General features: G+C 43.8%; 1 pseudogene; it reads left to right on the forward strand.

The window, feature by feature from the left end:
• The window catches only part of LOC146198194 (oxytocin receptor pseudogene), a 40180-nt pseudogene extending 21435 nt beyond the window's left edge, over window positions 1–18745 (forward strand).
• Window positions 18746–22954: the final 4209 nt, after the last annotated feature.

Raw genomic sequence — 22954 nt, forward strand, 5'->3', positions numbered from 1 at the left:
AATATTGCACTTAGAGGCAGTTTTGAGCCGAAATCGCCGTTTAGAATGCTGTCGTACGAGCAGGGCGAGAAAGAAGAGGTTGTGGTACCGTACCACTCATGATGATGATGATGATGATGATGATGAAAACTGTACCGTTGAGAGATCTAAAATCAGTATGTACAGAGGCAAGAAGAAGAAGTTACGCTACTCTATGACGCCTGCCATAGTTCATGTTGAATGTCACCGACGCAAACACAACATCAACAGCATTGCGACTGGCTCGACGCATACGCTGGCCGCTATTGAGATGCGTTCCCAATAGTATTCTATATTCTCGAGACTGACAGGAAGCACTGCCGATATCTAACTACACTGAGTAGAACTACGCCACCTAAAATTACTTTGGTGTGCTGTCCCAAAATACGACGGCTGATAAAATGACAGTTGAAGGGTGTATTAGTTTAGTGAGCACTCCCTAGCCGAGCAGCACCCGTGCCTGCATTGTTCACCTATATAGCGTGTCTGCAAAAATGAACCCTACGCCTCGCTCCGACCTGTTCATAATGAAAGGGAATGCAAGCGTTGCGCTGCGTTGGCGGAACATAAGGCAGAACATCTCCAGAACGAAATTTTTTGAAACAAGGTTGGCGAGTACAAGCAATTCTCGAAGCTCGTAGTCGCACGAAGCTTCTGCTGACGAACACAATGGCTAGGAATGCGCACTGAAGGTTTATTTTGATGTGCCTAAGGGAACTCGCGCAACTGCACCAAGATTATGTTGCCTGCGCCTTATCGAAAAGGGCGGTTGCATGAGAACAGCATTGCTAATTGGGCCGACGATTGTCTAATGGCAATTCTGGTTTCTCTAGTTCGGTCTGGCTTTAGCGTGAATGAGAAATGCTCTTACGATAACTCGTGGGATCGCGAGGGAAATGCGTTGGCGCGTTGACAAATTAAGCCTAACTCATTGTCGATAATAATAATAATAAAAAAAAAATTGGTAGAACTAACCGTACTGGCTTAGGGCTTAATCAGTGAAATTTGGTTGGCATTAGCGGCCGAGGAGTGCGGGGTGGCAGGCACGGTTAGGCGTATCACAAGCCCGTTTTGGCATCTTCATGCTGCCATGCATACTCGGTCTGGTTCCGGTTGTGATATTCGGTTCGATCACGTTCCCGGAAGCTAAGGCCGTTCTGGCGGATACACGCAAAAAGGGCGATAGCGCTAGCACAAGCATATTCATAGACATTTCATGTACAGGACTAACCAAACGAACATATATTACATCTCAACTGCTGTCGCGTTTTCGAGCACACTGTGGTACCGTCTTTTCTTTGCAGTGACGTATTTCCTGGTATGGCGAGCCACGTCGTGCTTGCTCTCCGGGGCCTTGTACAAAGCAGTGACATGTCTTGCGGCAACGATGTACTTCCTAACCTAGTGATCACACGTGAGCCTCCCCTCGTCGGTTGTCGACTTCTGGCATTGACAACGTTCTGAGGCAAATACATTTATGACGTCAGCACGCAAACAAAACTCCCCCCCCCTCCCTCGTAACATGCATCTCATTATCAACACAGAGAGGAGGAAGAAGAGAGCAGAAGCACTAATCAGATGCTTCGTTTCGATGGACAGCAAGTCGGTTGCATACGTGGATGCGGCAAGTGGCAAAACGAGGGCGGCGGTCGCCTCGGTGGTCGACGGCCGAGGTGCCCCGGTATCAGCCGCCACCATTAGAAGCCGCAACGCCGAAACGGCTGAAGAAGCTGCAACAGCACTCGCTTGCGTTGGTACGCAAGCAAATTTCATAATCAGCAATAGCGAGACGGCTATTTAGAATTTTGGAAAGGGTAGGGTCTCGCCGGAAGCGGCAAGGATTCTGGCCAGTAGACGACTAAACAGGAAAACTCTCCTAATTTGGATCCCTGCATACACGTCCGGTCCTGGCAACGAAGCGGCCCACGAGTTAGCCCGAGCTCTCTACTTCCGGGTAACTGTGGAGCCGCCCGACTGCCGGAATATGGACGAGCGTCTGCAAACTTTTCCGGAGATTCTTCAGAATAACAGGCTAAGCAGGAGACTGGAGCCACCACCGGATAAAAGTCTAAACAATAGAGAGGCAGTCGCATGGCGGCGCCTGCAAGCTGGGAACTTTATAAACCCGATCTGGGCATATTATGTCCAGATGGACGATAGGAAAAACGATAAATGCAAGCACTGTGAGGAGAGGGACCCTCGACCATATAATCTGGGAATGTACTAGCACCTCAGGGGCTAAAACAAATATAAATTGTAGAGAAGCCTGGGAAGCCCTGCTGCGGAGCGAGGCCCCAGCTCCACAGCAACAAGCCATTCGCCTGACGGACGAAGCCGCGAAGAGCCAATACCTCTTTGCCTGCTTCCGATCGCGGAGGTCTTGGCTCCCGTCCCTTAGGCCTGCTTGACGGGGGCGGGGAATGGGGCCTCCTTATCTGGTGGCAAATTAAAGTTGTTATCACATCACATCACAAACATGCTCACATCATCTTCCTCATCATTACTCACTTGTTAATCAGCTGCGAAGTCAAAGACAGGCTTCTACTTGCGAGCTATTGCGAACGACTACTCCTCCGTCACTGTTGCCGCAGTTCTTTAGGAGGTTGTTCTTTAGGACCGCCTGCGTTATCGTAGTAACAGACGCTCGCTTCTTTCAGTCGGTACACACAGATATTTCCCCAAGCTCTCATTCTTCTGTAACGCTTCGCTGTTATTTTGCACGCGTGATGCTCCGTAATGCGACATCGACTTCACCATATTTGGATCTTTAACCAAACTAATAAACATTTCGCTTAATATGTAAACATGTAGGGCTCATAAATACTGGTAACTGCACAGCAAGGGTATCCATCCATCCATCCATCCATCCATCCATCCATCCATCCATCCATCCATCCATCCATCCATCCATCCATCCATCCATCCATCCATCCATCCATCCATCCATCCATCCATCCATCCATCCATCCATCCATCCATCCATCCATCCATCCATCCATCCATCCATCCATCCATCCATCCATCCATCCATCCATCCATCCATCCATCCATCCATCCATCCATCCATCCATCCATCCATCCATCCATCCATTTATCCATCCATCCGTCCGTCCGTCCGTCCGTCCGTCCGTCCGTCCGACCGACCGACCCATCCATCCATCCATCCATCCATCCATCCATCCATCCATCCATCCATCCATCCATCCATCCATCCATCCATCCATCCATCCATCCATCCATCCATCCATCCATCCATCCATCCATCCATCCATCCATCCATCCATCCATCCATCCATCCATCCATCCATCCATCCATCCGTCCGTCCGCCCGTCCGTCCGTCCGTCCGTCCGTCGTTCCGCACGCCCGCTCATTTACTTCTATTCCTCCGTAGTTGGGAGTTGGGTGGATAATTGTATGTATGTATGTATGTATGTATGTATGTATGTATGTATGTATGTATGTATGTATGTATGTATGTATGTATGTATGTATGTATGTATGTATGTATGTATGTATGTATGTATGTATGTATGTATGTATGTATGTATGTATGTATGTATGTATGTATGTATGTATGTATGTATGTATGTATGTATGTATGTATGTATGTATGTATGTATGTATGTATGTATGTATGTATGTACGTACGTACGTTTGTTTGTATGTATGTATGTATGTATGTATGTATGTATGTATGTATGTATGTATGTATGTATGTATGTATGTATGTATGTATGTATGTATGTATGTATGTATGTATGTATGTATGTATGTATGTATGTATGTATCTATCATGTATGTATGTATGTATGTATGTATGTATGTATGTATGTATGTATGTATGTATGTATGTATGTATGTATGTATGTATGTATGTATGTATGTATGTATGTATGTATGTATGTACGTACGTACGTACGTTTGTTTGTTTGTTTTGTATGTATGTATGTATGTATGTATGTATGTATGTATGTATGTATGTATGTATGTATGTATGTATGTATGTATGTTGGAAGAAACGTCTACGAAACGTGTTGACAACAGGTGTCACTCCCTTTCGCTCCTTATTTTCCTTCAAATTTCTCTAACCAGTGACCCAAACTCAGCAGTAATATCAGTCTACCCACCTATCATTATTCAGCCTCTTCAGACGTTCTTTACATAATCATTCGTGCTTCCTATACTTCAACCAATACCCAGGTCATGCCCTTTTTACTTCTTTAGTTGTAGTTTTGCCGTGGGCATGCATTGAGATAATCGGCCAATAGTATTCTGCTTTATTTCAAGACCTGCCAAGTGAAATTCTGCATTGACATAATACCGTGTTACCAATAAATAAAACCTGGCAACGTTATTTATTCATTTATTGATTTAAAATGCACCTCAAATGCCCGAGTTTTGGGTTATTACATGAAGGATAGCCGCATAATATCAAAATTACACATTAGTTATCAGAAATAATTTGTTTTCTTTGCGGATTTTTTGAAATCTTGCTGATTTGAGGGGGAAACGACTTGAGGGGGAAGTTCCTTCCAGTCTTTAGCAGTCTGGATGAAAAATGAAAAATAGTTGCACAGTGGTGTGGGCAGATGATGGATAAACACTTTTGTTGTGGCTGACATGTTGCGAAGTTCGGTGAGAAGGCAGAATGACGGAGTTCGATAGCTGTGAACGATAAAATTTATCAAGAAGACATAGTCTGAAAATTTTACGTCGATGAAAGAGAAGTAGTAGGTTAGCTTGAGATTTAGATGCACTGCAGATGAGATACTGGTTAGATACACTAGAGAAGTAGCTGTAGTTAAAGTAAACAAAGCGGATGGCTCGGTATTGTACTGATTCGAGATTCATTTTAAAATAGCTCTCAGCACCTCAGAAATAAAAATATCATTTATAAAACAAAACTTTCTAAAGAAAATTAGTTTTGTCTAATTCGCCTCATCTAAGTGAACTGACGAGAGCCCGTAATTGAATCTACATAACTCGGGTTTATAAGCTTTACACCTAGACAGGTCGATGTCATAGCCTCCCGAGACGCTGTTGTACATGAGAATAAAGAATATCCACCCCGGTATACCCAGGCAGACAAGAGGGCGCCGTAACCAAGCAGTTTAGAAATTTCCTCGCCCTCTTGCACATGAGAAACCCTGCAGCTTCCTTTAATTTAAACATGTTACTTTTTTTTTTCCGGGGCATCCCGTTATTTTAAGGTTATCTTTATTTAGATTTCCGACTGTATTCTGGACATTTAAACAGCACCTTTTCCTTTCTTTATATTCGCAGTATTTCATGAATTTCGCTATTTCACATGATAATCATCAAATGCCAGTCTGGCGATTTTTGGCCTAAGATACCCTTGCCTCACTAAAGGTGATTAATGAATCAATCAATCTCAGTACCTCATAGCCCCGCAATAGCACATGTTTAATTGTGGCAGGTTCTCTTCGCCCATTCGCCCTGATAGTAGTCTTATAACTTTCTATGTATAGACCAGCCCAATCAGTAGTGTAAGAAAAATGCGATGGCACTGTTGTCGCCCTACTGGGCCGAGTGGGAGAGAAACCACATAAATGATTACTACTAAAACTTTAGCGTCTGAACCTTAATCATTTATGATGCAATGGCTCCGAAACTTTCTAACAGAGAACAATTCGTATACGCTAGCAACCACATTCCCTTATTTTCCCGGTTACCTCAGGTGCTCCTCCAGGCACAGTGCTCATACCCTTGCTTGTCCTTATATACGTCAATTAGCTGCCGTTTACCATTACCTCTAACATTCGTTTACTTGTTGACGATTGAGTAATATATACCGCCCAATTTCTAACAGCGCTTGCTACCCCGCTTGCTACCCCACACTATCCTCCAAAAATATCTTATACAAATCGAGGCCTGGTGCAAAGATGGGTTAATGTATGTTAATATCGCTAAAATATGTTTGATTACTTTTCATCGCAAGATATCCGACATTCTTCATAAAAATGTCCTTTTAGTTACCTTTGTGTCTACTCTCTCTACTCGTAAGTATTTGGAAGTTAGCCTCATTCATATCCTAGCATGGTCCTTGCATATTGCGACCAACACTAATGACACTAATAGGACTCTTGGCTTCTTATATCGTTATCTTCGTTTTGTTACTCTTCCATCAAATTGTTAGCATGTTTAACCTTTCTCCGCCTAAATTAGAATTCGCTTCAGCCGTATGGGAACCCTGTTTGTCAAATGTTTCTCTAATGTTAAAAAACATTCATAATCACGAATTTTTGTTTACGCTGTATCTTGTGCAGCTTCTCCATTCAGTGAGATAGCCATACTGCCGCTCCTAAATATCTGAGCTATAATTAACCTAATGTACTTCACGCTCAAATAGCTTCCGCCCACATTCTGAATACTTTTCTACTTTCTTTTCACGCAGAGAGCTTATGCGGTTTCAGAAGTTTTTGCTCACATTTATTTCTATCCCGAACTTTAGCGATCCAGCCAGCAGTGGACACGTTTATTTTACAGTGGTCTAGGATCTGTACTTCCGGTTTCGATTCCCATTTTTTCTCGAATAAATCTTCAAATACTGGCGACTTCTTTGCCTCCTTGTGTTCTTTTGAAGCCATCCCTCGTTGCCCGATGGGCTGTAATTTTCTTATCTCATCAACTTCATGGCTTCCTCTTTCCATTCCATCGGTTTCCGCATTTACCCATTTCATTTTCTAACAGGCAAATCGTGCTAATTAATTAGAACCATACTTTTCAAAGGATCTTTTATATCGCCTGCTCTTCGCCTATTAATTAAAACCATACTTTAACTTAAGGAGCTCTTCTATTGCTTCCACTATGCCTGCTGCTAAAAGAGCCTTTCGTTCGACGTTCAAGCTTGCATTTCCTGTCTGTGTTTTTTGCCTTTCTCTTTTGACCAGGTGTCCCACCTCAGGACTTACTTTTATGATCACTTCACAAACTGCATTTCTATTCCTTATATATTTACATTTTTCCGAGCTTAGTTAGGTTACCTGCTTCGTTAGGCAGTAGCCAAAGCTTGTCTGCCGTCGCAGGGCATGAGGTTTATCTTTCAAATTTAGGTTCTCGAATTACAGTAATGAGGCGGCGCTGCAGAAGTTGTAGCATTAACTTCCCGTTGCTACCTGTGTATTCATACAGATACTCGCTGTTTGGTTTGGTTTGGTTCAGTTCGGTTTATAAAGTTTAATAAGGGTGCTTATTAAAACCGATCAAGTTAGCGTCGTCTAACATGCAGTCAGAACTAGATATCGTACAGCCGCGAAAATGACCTGCGGTTTGCTTCAGATCTCACGTTTCTCGTTTCATGCCACAAATTAAGGGCTGCGGGTTTCGATTTCTGACATTTATTATTCGATAAATGGCTCAAGAAAGTTATAATGGAACGCTCGAAGTTTCGGGCAGTAGTTATTGACTTCTGACATTTAATATTCGATGTATGGCTCAAGAAAGTTGTGTAGGCGCTATTTCCTACTTTCATTGTGAGAAATACATTGCCAATTACTAAAAGCACGCCATGATCTGGTTTATAAAATGTGGCACTCATATACACTTGAATACGTAAAAAATTAACTTGCATACCAAAATAGAGAAAGGCTATACACGAAGGGCGGAAACACCACTAGACCATAAAACTGTAATTTTTCGGCTCGACCGGTATTAACTATCAGCTAACGCATGCTTTCTGTAGCCTGCTCCGTAATCGTTCGGTTTTGCGTTACCGCGCTCTGGTGGACATTTGAAGCGTTTCAACCATGACAGATGGGACGCCACTCGATCACCTGATGGTTAGCTGTTTGCACCAAGATCGATTATCCAAATTTCACAGTTTGCTGCTGTAAATATTTTTGTTTGCTGAAATGCGGCATCTTCAATGCAGCATAATAATTTTAGAGATGCGCTATGCTTGCTCTGTGTTCAGTGCGCTTAAATACAGTGCGATGCTTACATACTTTTTGACGGTGGAGAGGTTTTACGCATGAGGCTCGCTAGCATAATTTTGTAAAACTGCTTCCGCTAGAATAATAATTATCAAAATGTGTTGTGTACACAATTTTAAATGAACCGAGAACATGATCACTGCTGGTAATGTCTGTTTTGCGCTTTCTGGTCAGTTCCGTCTTCGGGAGTGCTGGAGAAAGATACCTTTTCCTTGCACGACGCGCAGCCCCGTTTTCAGCCATGATTTCCACAGGCAAAATTTTTATTATGCATTTATTGTAGTAGTCATGTGCACAGAACTTTCAACACCACGTACAATTACCATTTAAGCTGTGTTCAGACTGCTTATGTTCACACTGGGCCGTTGGGGAAGAGACGTTCTTTACGACCGACCAATCAACACTCTGGGCCAACTTGTCTAGCATTTCTCGACATGGCACCGGTTAGCAAGCGGTTGATAGCGGAGGTCAAGGCTCTTCAATCACAAAATGAACTTATCATCGTCTGTGCGCTCAGCCTACGCAGAGAAGAATCTGGGTTCGTCAAATCTTCGATAGCTTCTGCCTGTCCGCCGCAGGCAGCGTGACTGTGGTCTTGAACACCAGCTTCCGTCCTCGCGCTTGGCTAACGATTGATGGTTCCGCTCAGGGGGTCCTGCGCAACACTCGGTCAAAGGAGCAAGATGGCATTTTTCTTTTCGACAACCATTTTAAATTTCTTTTTCTCCGTTATAACCAACTCCTACTCCCGGTTATTTCCGGACCCAGTGAAGAAGCAACTACGTGGCCTATAGTATAGAGCATAACTCTAAAGTGGATGCCATACTGCCGAAAACGTCTGCCAATTAATGGTCACTGCTCGCATTTCAGTGTTTATTTTTGCCGCATCGAAGCCTCCCTCCTTGCCTGGCTTTCTGATATCCGAATTGGCAGTTGCCACGACCATTTCGACCTCCGGTTTCCATCCTTTCTCAAACAGAACAGTGCAAACCACGATTTGCGCCTGATTTGAGTTATTTTCCGTGTATGATCGAGTCGCTTCACTAATCCTTGAAAAATTTCGGCCGTTGACAGAACAGAACATCTTTTTGGCTTACCGCTATCATTAGCAGGTTACGCCCTGCACCTCATCATCATCCTCAGCCTGACTATACCCACAGCAGAGTGAAGGCCTCTCCCATATTCCTCCAATTAACCCGGTCTTGGGCTAGCTGCATCCACTTGACCCCTGTAAACTTAACCTCGTCCTCCGACCTAACTTTCTGCCGCCCCCTGCTACGCTTTCCTTCTCTTATAATCCAGTTTGTTGCCTTAAGCGACCATCGGTTATTCTTTCTTCGCGCTACATATCCTGCCCATGCCTATTTCTTCTTGATTTCCACTAGAATGTCAGTGACTTGAGTTATTTCTCTGACCCACTCTGCACGTTTCCTATCTCTTAACGTTATCCCTACCATTTTTCTTTCTATAGCCCTCTGCGTTGTACTCAACTTAAGTAGAACCCTCTTTGTTAGCCTCCACGTTTCAGCCTCATAAGTAAGTACATGTAAAATGCAACTGTTGTATACTTTCCTCTTGAGCGATACTGGTAAGCTGCTAGTCATAATCCCGGAGTGCTTGCCAAATGCGCTCCATCCCAGCCTCATTGTCCCTGTTATTCTCCTTTCATGGTCCGGATCTGCGGTTGCTACCTGTCGTAGGTAGACATATTCTATTACTGCCAGTGATTCCCTGCCTAACATAAACTGCTGTTCCTTCCCTAGGCTATTGAACCCTACTTTAGTCTTCTGCATATTGATTTTTAAGTCTACCTTTCTACTTTTCCTGTCTAGGTCATCAATCATTCTTTGCAATTCATCCCATGAGTTACTTAACAAGGCAATGTCATCAGCAAATCGCAGATTACTGAGGTATTCTAAATCTACTGTTATCCCTAACTGCTCCCATTCCAAGTCTCTGAATACTTTTTGTAAGCAAGCTGTGAATAGTACTGAGGAGATCGTATCACCTTGCCTAACAGCTTTCTTTATAGGACTTTTGTTACTTTATTTATGCAGAAAAATGATTGCTGTGCACCCTCTATATATATCTTCCAACACTTTCACGTACGGCTAGCCTACACCCTGATTTTGCAATGCCTGCATCACCGCCGAGGTTTCAACTGAATCAAATGCTTTTTCGTAATCAAAGAATGCTGTGTATAAGGGCTGGTGATATTCCGAGCAGTTTTCTTTCACCTGGTTGATGGCATGGATATGATAGACAATAGAGTATCCTTTCCGAAATCCTGCTTGACATTTTGCTTGATTGCAGTCTAAAGTTGTCCTGATTCTATTAGCGATTACTTTGGCAAATACCTTTTACGTAACAGACAGTGAGCTGATTGGTCAGTAATTTTTCAAGTCCTTAGCATCCCCTTTCTTATGAATTGAGATAATGTTTGCGTTGTTTCATGGTTCTGGTACCGTAGATGACACCAGGCACTGCGCATACAGGGTGACCAGTTTTTCTAGCACAATATCCGTCCCGTCCTTCAACAAATCTATAGAGACCTGATCCTCTCCAGCTGCTTTCTCCCTTTTCATAGTTTCTAATGCTTTCTTAACTTCGTCCTTCGTCACTGGCGGAACGTCTGACTGTTTTTCCCTACGGCCAATCTCATTAAGGTCGTGACTACTTTGGCTGCTGTAAAGATCAGTATAGAACTCCTAGCCTACTTTGACTATCTTGTCCATATTCGTTATGGCATTGCCCGCCTTGTTCCTTAGCGCATACATCTGACTTTTGCCTATGCCCAAGTTCTTCTTCATCGATTTAAGGCTGCCCCCGTTCATTACAGCATGCTCAATTTTCTCCAGGTTATACATCCTTATATCGGCCATTTTGCGCTTATTGATTAGCTTTGGTATCTCTGCCAATTCAGTCTCGTCTGTTCAATTGGAAACTTTCGTACTTTGGCGTTTCTTAATCAAATCCTTCGTCTTCTTAGACAGCTTACCGGTATCCTCTCTAACTATCCTACCGCCTACTTCTACAGCGCACTCAGTAATGATATCTCTGAAATTATCATTCATTGCTTCTAGGCTAATGTCGTTATCCTCGGTTAGAGCTAAATATCTATTCTGTAGAGAGATCCTGAACTCTTGTGCCCTCCCCCTCAACGCGAATTCGTTGATGAACTTCTTTCTTACTAATCTGTTTCGTTCCCTTTTCAGATTTAGACTAATTCGAGACCTTACCATCCTGTAGTCACTGCAGTATTCCCTGCAACCCTGCAGGGAATGATGCAGGGCTGCCCTTCACCATTCCCGTACAATGACTTTTTGTCTCTTGTAGCACCGCGGTCATTGTCCTCTCCACGGTTTGGTAATATCAACTCTGTAGCCCGCCTGCATTTTTGTACCCAGGTTCATTCGGTTCCTGCACATGTTCTCATGTTGGATTCGCCAGAGATTATCAGCTGCCCGCACTGCCCTCCTCTCCTAGCTGCTTGTGTCTGCTTGCTGGTGCCTCTCTAACGCTTTTGTCCTGTCCCTCTGTTGGTTTTGAATGTGACCTCTTTTCTGGGCTTGCCATTTTTTCCTTCCTTACTGTCACTTCAAGAGTGTTGAGGCACCACCCATGAATAGCCGTTCATTGACTTTTTGTTTTCTGCTGGTAACGACTATGCAGTACCCATCCACAGCGCCTGCGCTAGCATGGTAGCCATTGTCGTTTTCTATGGTGATGTTGGTCATGTGTCTTTTGCTATTTAAACAAGTCATTTCTAATATTTTTTTTTTCATTTGCTGCAGCTTCCAACTTTATAGCTGCCTTTCCAAGGAGTCCAGACGTGATGCAAGTATGCCGTTTTTACCGTTTAATCGGCCCATTTCAGCACTCAGCATACGGCACCAGCACCAGCACCAGCACCAGCACCAGCACCAGCACCAGCACCAGCGCCTGCAATTCGTTTCTTCCGTCGGCCGGCCATACTGACAGAAATGCTACTCCATCCCAGTTCAGCTTCACCTGGCTGTCTCTGCATTTAATGTCTTTTGTATTAATAATCCTAGCAGCACTCGGTTAAGGATAAGTAAACAATCATTAAAACCGGTAGAGTTTCAAAGTTTTTCTTCAAACACGCACGAGTTCGAATTAATTCTGCTTACTGCGTATCTCGCCCAAACTAGAGAAAAGAATGTCTCATTTTAGGCCACTAGTTTTTTGTCAAGTTTTCCAGAAATTTCATTTTGACCCTTACAAATTGAATGTTAGACACTTGAATAAGCCCTCAAAATTCTAGCGGCCGGTTCCTATAACCTGGCTACTGGATCAAGAGACTAAACTGAGCTCCTAAGCGTACACGTAACTGTACTAAACTATGATAATAATAAATGAAAGAAAGAAAGAACTCAAAGCTACCTGACGCCGTGACGATGCTCCCGCGGCCATGAGTGCGCTTGACGCCGGCCACCTGGGAAATCTAGGAGTACTGATTCCTCTTCAGGAGGCTATGGCTAACTTTTTTATAGCCCTCCGTGCTGAGTTCGAGGACAGGGGCCATAATAGGGCCATGATGGATGCGTTTCAAAGGAGAAAAAATGCAGAAAATATTTTTGTGCTGTGCTATGGCAGTTCAACCAAGGTGGTCGAGATTACCGCAGAACTTCCAATTCGCCGACAATTTCTGTTTTCTTTTTTCCCCCATTTTGTATTCTTTTCCCCACAGCGCGATGCTGGAGTTAATTGAGTAATGAGGTAGTTACTGCATGCGTCTTCCCTTTACTGTAAAATAAATTTTGGATTTTAGCGGGATGTGCAGAAATCTTAGCGTGGAACAAGGAATGAAAAACGTCGACAGTTCTAAGCTACAGATGAGAGACTACCTGCAAAATTCCCAAGGTGAGCGCAGTGGGATTTTGTGTGCGAATCACATGCGACCTATAATCTGATGAGTGTGCTCGCGGTAAAGTTCGAGGGATACGGGGTCGCATTATATGGTTATTATATGGTCTGTCTACGAGTCGGTTCAGGTTTTCTTCTGTAGCAGTTTCCAATGCAATAATAAAATAAAATTCTTGAAGCAAAGACAAAGTGGCCGTATTCGTCGGAAGACAGAACCGCTGTCTAACCTGAAACTGGTTGGTGTGCTGTGTCTAGGGATTATATTTCTTTTTATGCTGGTTAGCAGATGGTCAGTTTCTTTACATTGATGCTTCGAAGCAATCCTTATGTGTTTTTGGAAGGAACATACATTTTTACTTTCTAAAAGTTTGAAAGGATAATTTTTTTTTGTTAGAGCTTGTTTCAATGATGATACCTATAAAAGGTACACAGCTAAGGAAAATGTTCACAGGAATAGCGAATTGCGTTATACATGGAGGGTTTGAATGAATTAGAATTTGCTGATGCATGTTTATCGAGTTCTATGTCAAGGTTCACTGACCTCCACACGTCTGTCTGCACACAATCTTGCATTTTCTCAGGAAATCTACCTATATCAGGTCATCACATGCTTCTCTGAAGGTGTCTCGAAATGGCGGCACGATGCCATAAAGATACATCTAAACGTATATTTGACATTACCTGTTTCCTCGGTCGCTGCCCCAAGGCACTGGGAACACTTCCACAATGGTTGCGTCACTTTCCCTCCACCCAGTCACTGAATTTGAATCCTGAAAGTCCCGTTCTTCACAAAAATGAGAAGGTGAGAGACTTAAGATCAGCCTTTCGAGAGCGTCAATCGCTCCTGTCTACGGCTCCTCTTGTAGACAGACGCTCGTTCGCTCACATGCAACTTGTATTTTTCTGCTCTCTTAATCTCTGATCCGTTAATTTGTGCCTCCATTATCTGACCACACTTTCAATGGCATACAGTCGCAAGCTATCACATTATGCGGAAATGCCATCCGACAAAGGTACAACGTTCCAGGCAACACCAAAAGCGCCAACTCAAAATTTTATAGAGTAGAGGTTCACATCATGTTTCTACCTCACGGAGCCCCAAGAGCTATCAGTATGTGCTAAGAACACACTCTGCCAAGAACACACACGTAGGCTATGGGTTGTCTGCAGAGTTCTGATGCCACCCATCTTGAGCTTTTGGCTCGTCACCGTCGTGAGAATGATCTTAAGCGCAACACCGTCCTCAGCGTTTAAGAAATTTCAAGAGTTCACATACTAGGAGGACTGGCGTAGCAGTTATCGTCGTTCACCTCATTTCAGAGAAGAAAAGCCGACCAAATCAATAACATCGTTATTAGATCGCAACTTGGAGAGGAAAGCGAGATATATATGTAGGGTTACAGTAATTCAGGTAAACATGATTCGCAACCTGTATACTCTGGCAAAATGCAACGTTAAGTTTCGTGCAGCAGTCTCTTTTTTTTTTTTTCTGACGTACTGTTTATGTTGCTAAACTGTATTAGCAGTCTTCGAATTTAGTTAATATAGGGCATCACAGTCAGGATATACCTGCTTTTTGTAAGGTCTGTGCCTTTTAAAATTTCTGGTTTTAAGCATCTTCATCTGAAATCCTGCAAGTGCACAAGCTTTTACTTTCATCATGCTGTTTTTCAGGCTTGTGCGATGTTCAGGAATAAGAGCAAAAAAATGGCGCAGCATTCTAGGTTTCTAAATAAAGAACATAAAGACTGAACTGCACGACCAAAACAGCACGGCGATAGCTCGAGACAGAAAAGCAAGAAGCCATACTTGAACGCGTCAGCGGAACCATTTGATCCGTCGAAAATCATTCTCTCCTTTTTGGAAATGTCATTTCTTCTAAAAAAAAAAAGATTACCTTCCGAAGCTGTCCAGAAGCAATATTTCTGGGTCAAGCAGCTGGATTCAATATTGCCGGAGATTTCATATCGCCTTGTTGGTTCAAGTTTGGGCCGGGGGCGTGCATGATGAGGGCATCGAAGAGCAAGAATCTGAAAATGTATCTGTATCTGAAAATATACGTGATGCCGCTGGAAAACTGAAACATCAGCACTTTGTTTGCTACGTTTTCGGATTTGTCGAAGAACGAAGAAGTATTTGGATAAATCGAAAAAGCGCTTATATCTGCCAGATAGTCGCCACAACAACCAAATCATATCACAGCCGACGTTGGGCTGCTCGTAACGCAATTTCTTATAGCGCTGATCACGCGTCACTACAGCAAGGGAGTTATAAACTATGTAATGCCAGAAAACACGCAAAACATTTATTTGTCGATATTGACACTACAGGTTATCCAGACTGTATTAAATGTTCCCTTTAAGACTTTAGAAATGAGTCCAGTGCTTTAGAAATGAGTCCAGTGCAAGGTGAAAGAGAAGCTGCAGGGTAATGTAGACGAGTGGGACAGACCACCAGATTGAGCCATTGGCAGCTCTCATCTTGCATATTTTTGCGGTTGCTATTTAGTAACAACTGCAAAAAAATGAAGGCTGCTAGCAGTTGAAATTGTCATATTCCTGCCGGAGACTTGGATAGAGGTCGACGAAAAAAAAAAAAAGAAAAGGCACTGAGTGTAAAGTTCAGCTATCTCGCGAGCCTCGTCCCTTGGCACCGACAATTCCTTGGCGATTACCGCCCTTTGATAAAGTATGAAGGCTCGTTACCAGCCTTCCAGACAGGACCTCTATGCATTGTACCCTCCTCGCCCGCTCCTCACCCTAGCGCTCGCTCACTTCCTGCGCCATATGCAAACCCGTTGCTCGTCCTTTTATGCGAACATAAAGCTCTCAGTGTTCCTTTGAGCTTCGATTCCTCTTCCTCTTATTAAATGAGATATGCCCGTCAACAGCTGCAGAAAGAAATGGAAAGAAAAAGGGTGCGCTTCCATAGACAACAGAGAAGCTTGGTCACACACTTTCGTGAACGGGGGCAGCCCCATCCTTAGCTTGAAGAAAATTTATCAGAAAGCTTGGCTTAGTTCGCGAGCAGGTCTGGAGACGGATATTAGGGTTTAATACTGAAAACGTACTGGGCTCGTTGCGGCGGAAAGCCATCGCCGCACCCTGATTTCAGAGGGAGCTTTCAAGGACGAGTCAAATTCTTGCCGGCGAAAACATTTGGATGGCGCCATCATATAATGCGGCAGCCACCGGAACTACAGACCTGATGCATGTTCGACAAGGGTGCCTCCGCGTTCTATCATCAGACCTCGGGCCAACGTCGTGTCTAAACAGATGCTGGGGAAATGTTTTGTAAAAAGTCTCTATAATACACGTATATTGTTGGTTGATCGATTGGGGGTGGTTGGTAGGGATTGGTTGACTGATTGATTCGTGAGTAGGTATTGATGATTAGTGAAATATACCTGCGTGGTGTAGATAAATAATGTGGTGTGTGTGTCGCTGAATTAGAACTTTTCCGATGATCTGTGACTGGTACTAGTGCGATAACGTCGTCAGGCATTGTACCATATATGCGTAATAGTGCGGGAGCCTCGGATGCGTTTTGACATGGTGGGGGTGCTCGCGAGGGAGAATTCGTAAGACGTATGCAGAGAAGGGGGCTCGGTGTGAAGCAACTAGGCGGTTGAAGCGAAGGCGGGATGCCGCGGTACGATTGTCGGAAAGGGAAACGAATCGCCTTAAATGGGCGGAGGAAGCCGAGCCGAGAACACGAAGCCAACAACGGGATTTGCGACGGTCATGCAAGCGCTCTTGTCATTTCCGTACGTGCAGTTGATCAGCCTAATTTACAGATTGATTCCTATAAACCGGCCATGACAGAAAACAAACGATGCTTTGCTATCAAACAACAAATAGGAGCTACTTCCCGCTCTGCAGACGCGTGTAAGATGGCGGGTAATACTTTAATTCGCGCGATTAAGCAGTGTCTAATAATAAATAGGCAGTCGCATCACGAACCTGGCTCCCCGATTCAGTTACTTTGCTGCTTTGCATCTCGCAGGTCAACAGACACATCTAGCTACGTGTCGCGCGCCAAGTATTTACTGAATGTATAGGTAAAATGGACAAAAACTTTATTTAGACATCCAGTTTCTTTTTTTTTTATTTTCAGGACAATAAAAACGTGCTGGACAAAGAGGTCGAATCCATACTGTTTTCATGAAACGCCCTATACAGTAAATTTAGCTAGAATGTTTCGATGAGTCCATGCACTTGTTATAGGTAGGCTAATATGGTGGTAACCAAGAGCAGAGACGGCGATGGCGATTCTATGTGGACAAAAGCGGTGCACCAAAATAATATAAATCTCGCCCGCGAAACAGTAAATACATGAATGCACGCTTTTTTTTTTCTGTGGCGTAAAGCCACACCCAAGACTGTTACGGCATAGGAACGTAGCCTTTGTGGGCGAAAGTTTTAAGGAGGCGTGTTCATCGTTTTCAGACCACCGTGGCGCCATCTAGGGAAAAATGCCTAGAGCACGTCAAAAGGAGATGCGAAAAGAATGTTGTATTTCATTGAAGTGCGCACTGGAGAGAGCGAAGTATTTAGTCAAACATGACAAGCACTCCTATAAGAAAGAACGTTGCGAACTTGAGAAAATTGATAATTTAGAATGTGTACTTCCGTGGGGTACGACACTGATAATGACAGCCTTTCGCCGCAAAAGGTTCCGTCAATTCGTATTATGCTATTTCCAATACCAAATTAAAATGATAATCGTTTCTCGAATAATAGAATGCTCATTCTGCGCACTATGAGGCAAGACCTTTTCATTGTCACCGTAAACTCATGCCGCGTTTCGGTCAGCGCTATGTCACTTTAAAACCAAATTTAAAAAAAAAACAACAGCAGCAAAAATGGGGTGGTTGTGATGTTGCACAATGCAAGTGCTCCTTGTCTTTGGCCTCCATTGGAACGCTGCTGCTGTGGCGGGGATTTAACCCGGGTTTGAGCTGTAAACGACAACTATATACAATGCGTAGCCCCAACTTGTCCAACGTACTGTTATTTAGTATATTTGACTTGATATTCGTCTACAAATACATTTTTCAGTGAAGTTCTGACACATGTGAATCACTGAAACGAGCGTGCGCTGTGCAAACTAAACACACGAGAACGGGGTTTGCCATGGTACGGTTCAAATTAATTAGTTCGACTTGACGACTGTCCGAGGTTTTGTCACTGATGATCAGAACAGCTAGGTTTCTTGGCTGATCAAATGCGTGATCGGGCATCAATCCGAATTTCCACTCCAGTCAAGGCAGTGTCGACTATATACCTATACTGCGGCGTCATGCTTAAACTCGCGGCTCGGTTCCTTCATCACACATTCGTTTTCTTGGCTTGGGAATTCTTTCATCATGCACTTGATTTCAAAATGTAATGTGTTCTGCGTACTCCATTTAAGTCCTTTTCTCAATTTTTTTCCATTTTTTCATGCAGACGCTGTGGTGACAATTCTGATGCTGCTCAACAGCCTCAACAGCTGTGTGAACCCATGGATCTATCTCTTCTTCAACCGCAACCTGATGCACGCGCTCAAGCACCAGGTGTGCCGATGCCCGGCCAAGAACGTGAGCCCCGGCATCGGCACCAGTGGATTCGTCCCCGAGCTCACCACCCAGGGTACCGAGGCTAACGTGACGCTCATTCAGCACCCCGGGTCCGTGCTCATCGACTTCGAGTCACCCGGCAGGGGACTCCGGGCCTCCTGCGGCCGCGCCGACAGCCGCGCCAAGAACGGGGTTCCGGGAGACCGGATAATGATGGCAGCGCTCATGCCTCAGGCTGCAGCTGGCTCCACGACATGGCGCGGAGGAAACGGTGGCTGCCCGCGACCATGTAGGCGCCGGTCCAGCGAAGAGCTCCTCAACACATGATTCCCTGAGGCCCAGTCTGCTCGAAATGGGCGTAATGCATAACATCGCCGAGTTGGAGTCACTGCTAAATGTTCCCGGGCTATGTCGCATCAATTGCTTCAGACTGTATCGTCACCCTAGCCAAAAAAGCTCAGTGTGTACTCCACTTGAGCTACACTATTAGGAACGAGGCGCGGTCCAGTGGGAAAATGTTTGAACGAGCTTGATATGTAGAATAAATCTAGAGGTTTCTGGACTGCCACCTGGATAGAAATCAAGCGGAGTGTTTCGCAGAATTTTGGCCCCACGTGGGTGCAGCAGCATCCAGCATACCACCGAACTATTTTGTAAACACCGGTGACGTTGTGACCCTTGTTCGGAGAAGAAACCAACAAACCTGGACCCACCTGCAGACCATCTTCATGCGTTGGTTACATTCTTATGGACCGGACTGCACACGGAACTGCGCGGTGTGCCAGACTTGTGGTACATAACCGTTTAGTGGTTACTGTCGCTGTTATCTTTGGTGTTTGTAGAGTGAAAGAAATTTGTTATCTCGGAGAAGAATGGAGTATTTAAAGCGCATACCAATGCTCACTCTTTCCGTAAATCCGTAAACATAAGGGGAATCAGTGTTACAGTGTGTGGCTCTTATGAAAGCTTGTCATTGCTTTCCATTATTGCTGCCGTCGGCGATATCAGATACAGACTTCATCACTAATAATTACAGCCCCGCTTTTGAATATCACCTGGTTCCATTCAACATCGTTGCACTCTCCACAAACCTGGAAGGTAGGGTTTTACGGCTGCTAGCGACAAGTGCCTTGGCTCTTCTCAACATGTGTTCAAGAAGTGCCCTTATTGTCGTTTCGAATATTGTGTGTAAATAATGTTGTTAATGCATTGTTCTTCCCCAACAGCTACCTAGTAGCGGGAAGAAGAGGTAATCTTGGTTATAAATACAAAACATTATATTCACGAAAAAAAAAAAAGAAAAAAAGCAAGCAAGCTCGTACCTTTAGCCAGTGCAGCTGACAAGAAGCTAGAAAGACCGTGGCAGCTTTGACATCTCCGGTCTTTGTCAAGACAGCGGAAGCGAAGTCTTGTATGGCCTCCTGCATCTCCAGAGCACAAAGGGAGCCCATCGCAGCGAAAACTTGTGGCATCGAGGCAGAAAGCTGTCGAGCCAACTTACCAGAATTTCAATGTTCCAGGATGTACCCCCAACCGCGCCCCTCGCACGCCTCGGCAACTCCTGCCGTGCCGACGACTGCCGAATCCAAGCGCGCCTTTATCTTTTCTTGTTTTGTTTTTACCGATATAACTTCGTGGCCTGCCCATCTGGGGTTCGTATGGTAGGTTCAGATGTATGGCTAGACTAAAAATGTATTCTGTTTCCATATTTTCATTTGCCGTTATTCCTGCACATATTTACTTTGGAACCTAAATACACAATACCCATGCAGTATACTGCAATAATAAATGCTAGTCTATGATGAAAATTCATGATAATAACGTGATGGGCTAAAACAGCTATTTCCGCTTTTTTTTTTTTTTTTTTGCTTGTTAACATTTGTTAAAGATGATTCTCTTTCTTTAAGTTCGGAAATGCAGAATAACTCATCGCGACCCCCGCGTAAACACCCCGATCGCAGCGTGAGGGAGCAAAGAAAGTAGGAAGTGAAAGAGAAAAATAGAAAGAGGAATAATAATAAAGGACGACTCGCTGCATGAAGGCTACAGCTCAAATTTAGGCCAAACAAAGTTCCTTAACGTGCACTGACACCGCATAACAGGCAAGGATGTTTTGCAGTTAGCCGCCAACGAAAAGTAATTAGTGTGACTTGATTTGGCCCGTGTCCTTGTTCTCAGGCATATCCTTTCAAGAAATTAGGCAAGGTGAACTATGAAAAAAATAATGTTTGGTTATATGGCAATATACAAATCTTCCTTATTAGTTTTAAGTGAATTGCATGCTTCTCTACATTTTAGAGGAGCTAGAACAGCATATTTAGTTATTTAGTTCTTCGGGGCAGGCACTCGAGCATATTTGTGCTAGAAATTGTGACGTGAAAACGAACTATTGGTAATATCCTTAAGCTCATCTGATTCCTTAACACCCGTTAGGCAAACAAAACAATCCATGTTTTACAATATGCTGGCGCGTTTTTTTTTTTTTTTCCGCGCTCGTCGTCTTGTGCGGCACGCGATTGTTTTATTCACGTACAGGTTTTTGGAATTTCTCTTTTAATTTTTGTTTGAAACTTATGGAGCAGTCGTAAGGCTGTTTGGGTTACGTATTTTCACAATTTTCGCTGCCGCAGCAGCACTTGTCGTGTGTTGCGTTGCGCTTGGAAAACCGCGACACTTTGCGACTCACTAGAGTAAGATGATGGATAAGCATTTTATGCATAAATATACACTACTTGCTAACATATATAATATCGTTTCTTGGCCACAAAATCTGTTTCCCAGCAAATTAAATTTATTCGGGATAATACAGGCATAACTAGAGCTCCTCAAAATGTCTATCCATAAACCAATTCAATGTGCTTACGAGCCGTTTAATTACACAAGCTGGGAGTGCGCACCGAAAAATACCTTCGTTCGAGTGCACATGTCAGAAATACCAGCTTAGACACAGGGCTCGTACTGAGTTGTAGCAGCAATACTCGCCTGGAGGCTATATTGTGATAAGGGGCATCGCCTGGAGGCTATATTGTGATAAAATTGCGTGAAGCGCATCGTTGTCGAAAGTAGTCTTCTGAGAGGGGTGCCAAACAAATTAGAAAAGAGGCTACAGAAGCGAAATGAAGCGCAAGTAAGTGGCAACATGGCACTGTAGTAAGGGTCCAGCTGCTGGTTTCTAGATAAAAGCTTTATCGAATGTTGTGTCTCCAACCGCAATGAAATAGACATATTTCAGGTCTTTCACACTGAACACCGGAAACTGTAACTTTTTTTTTCATCTTTCAGTCCGCATTTAAGAAACAAGAAAAGATAGGAAGATGAACTTTTCCCATATTTTTTAGGGAAGATATGCGAAGCTATTGCACTAGAATGGTAGCGATATGTAGGTCTTCGTGTCAGAGAACTTCACTTCAAAGAAAGAACAAGAAAGATATTGCTTTGAAAAAAAAAATACAAAAAGTCAATAACATTTGATGCGTAATCCACTTCCAAAATTAAAAGACGCTAGCATGTGGAAAGGAAATAAAAGGAAAAAAAAAATGAGAGAGGTATGTGGTGCAGTTGCTAAGGTAATGAGACTTGAATGCGCTTCAAAATGGGTGCAGTATGTAGGACCAAACTTGGGACCTTTGAAATCAGGGAATAAGCTGCAGGAGGAAGGCCACTGGCCTGCGCGCCACGGACCGCCGACTGGCAACAAAACATAACATGATTTCGTGCCAAACGTGTCACGTAACCTTTTGTTCTGCAGCATTCAGGGTGTCGCCACACATTAGCGCTTCCCATTTAGCACCCAGTTGCTAGAGTCAAGATGGAGGCTAGTTTGTGATAGGGATCCGAACCGAGGACATATGTGCCTTGCCGGTAATGGTAGGCATAGGTGTCCAGCAATGCAAGAAAGGGCGGTAACTCCACTTTCCTTTCCGAAAAACCAAACCAAAAAAACCCTTGACACTTTATCGAGCTCTGTATTAATCTTTCAATGCTAAACTGTCAAGTGAAACTGCCCAAAATCGCTACCGCACATCTTAATCGGTATAACGAAGCTGAGCTCCTGCTATTAACTTTTTTCCGCTACAACTGGCAGTTGCTCGCAAGGTTATAAGAGTTTCAAAGCGTGTCCAGAAGAGTCCTGACACTTATCGTTGTAGAAAATGCTACGTACAACTCGGGCGTTCCCACTTTTTTCCCTTTGCGCTGCAGCCGCATACCAGCAACGGCGACGTATTTAGGTGAACGAGTCTTCTGTTTTCATTTGTCGTAAATGCACAGCAAACATATATTCACGCTAATGCTAAGCCTCTCATTTGAAGTTAAAGCAAGGCTCGCACTGCTAATGTGCCCAGTTGTTCTCTGGGTTAAGCGCTGATATTAAGGATAGCAAACACGAGCGGCGGCCCGCTTGCTCGAACAAAAAAAAAAAAAAAAAACGAAATAGGAAGAATGGGTAGATTCCTTTGTCGAGATGAGGTCGATTCTGCGTTTAAAACTAAATAAATAGCATCGCGCATGGGTTAAACTGAAAGGTCACAAAATACA

Source organism: Amblyomma maculatum, chromosome 2 (genome assembly GCF_055883805.1).
Source record: "Amblyomma maculatum isolate TAMU_Amacu chromosome 2, ASM5588380v1, whole genome shotgun sequence".
Lineage (NCBI taxonomy): Eukaryota > Metazoa > Arthropoda > Arachnida > Ixodida > Ixodidae > Amblyomma > Amblyomma maculatum.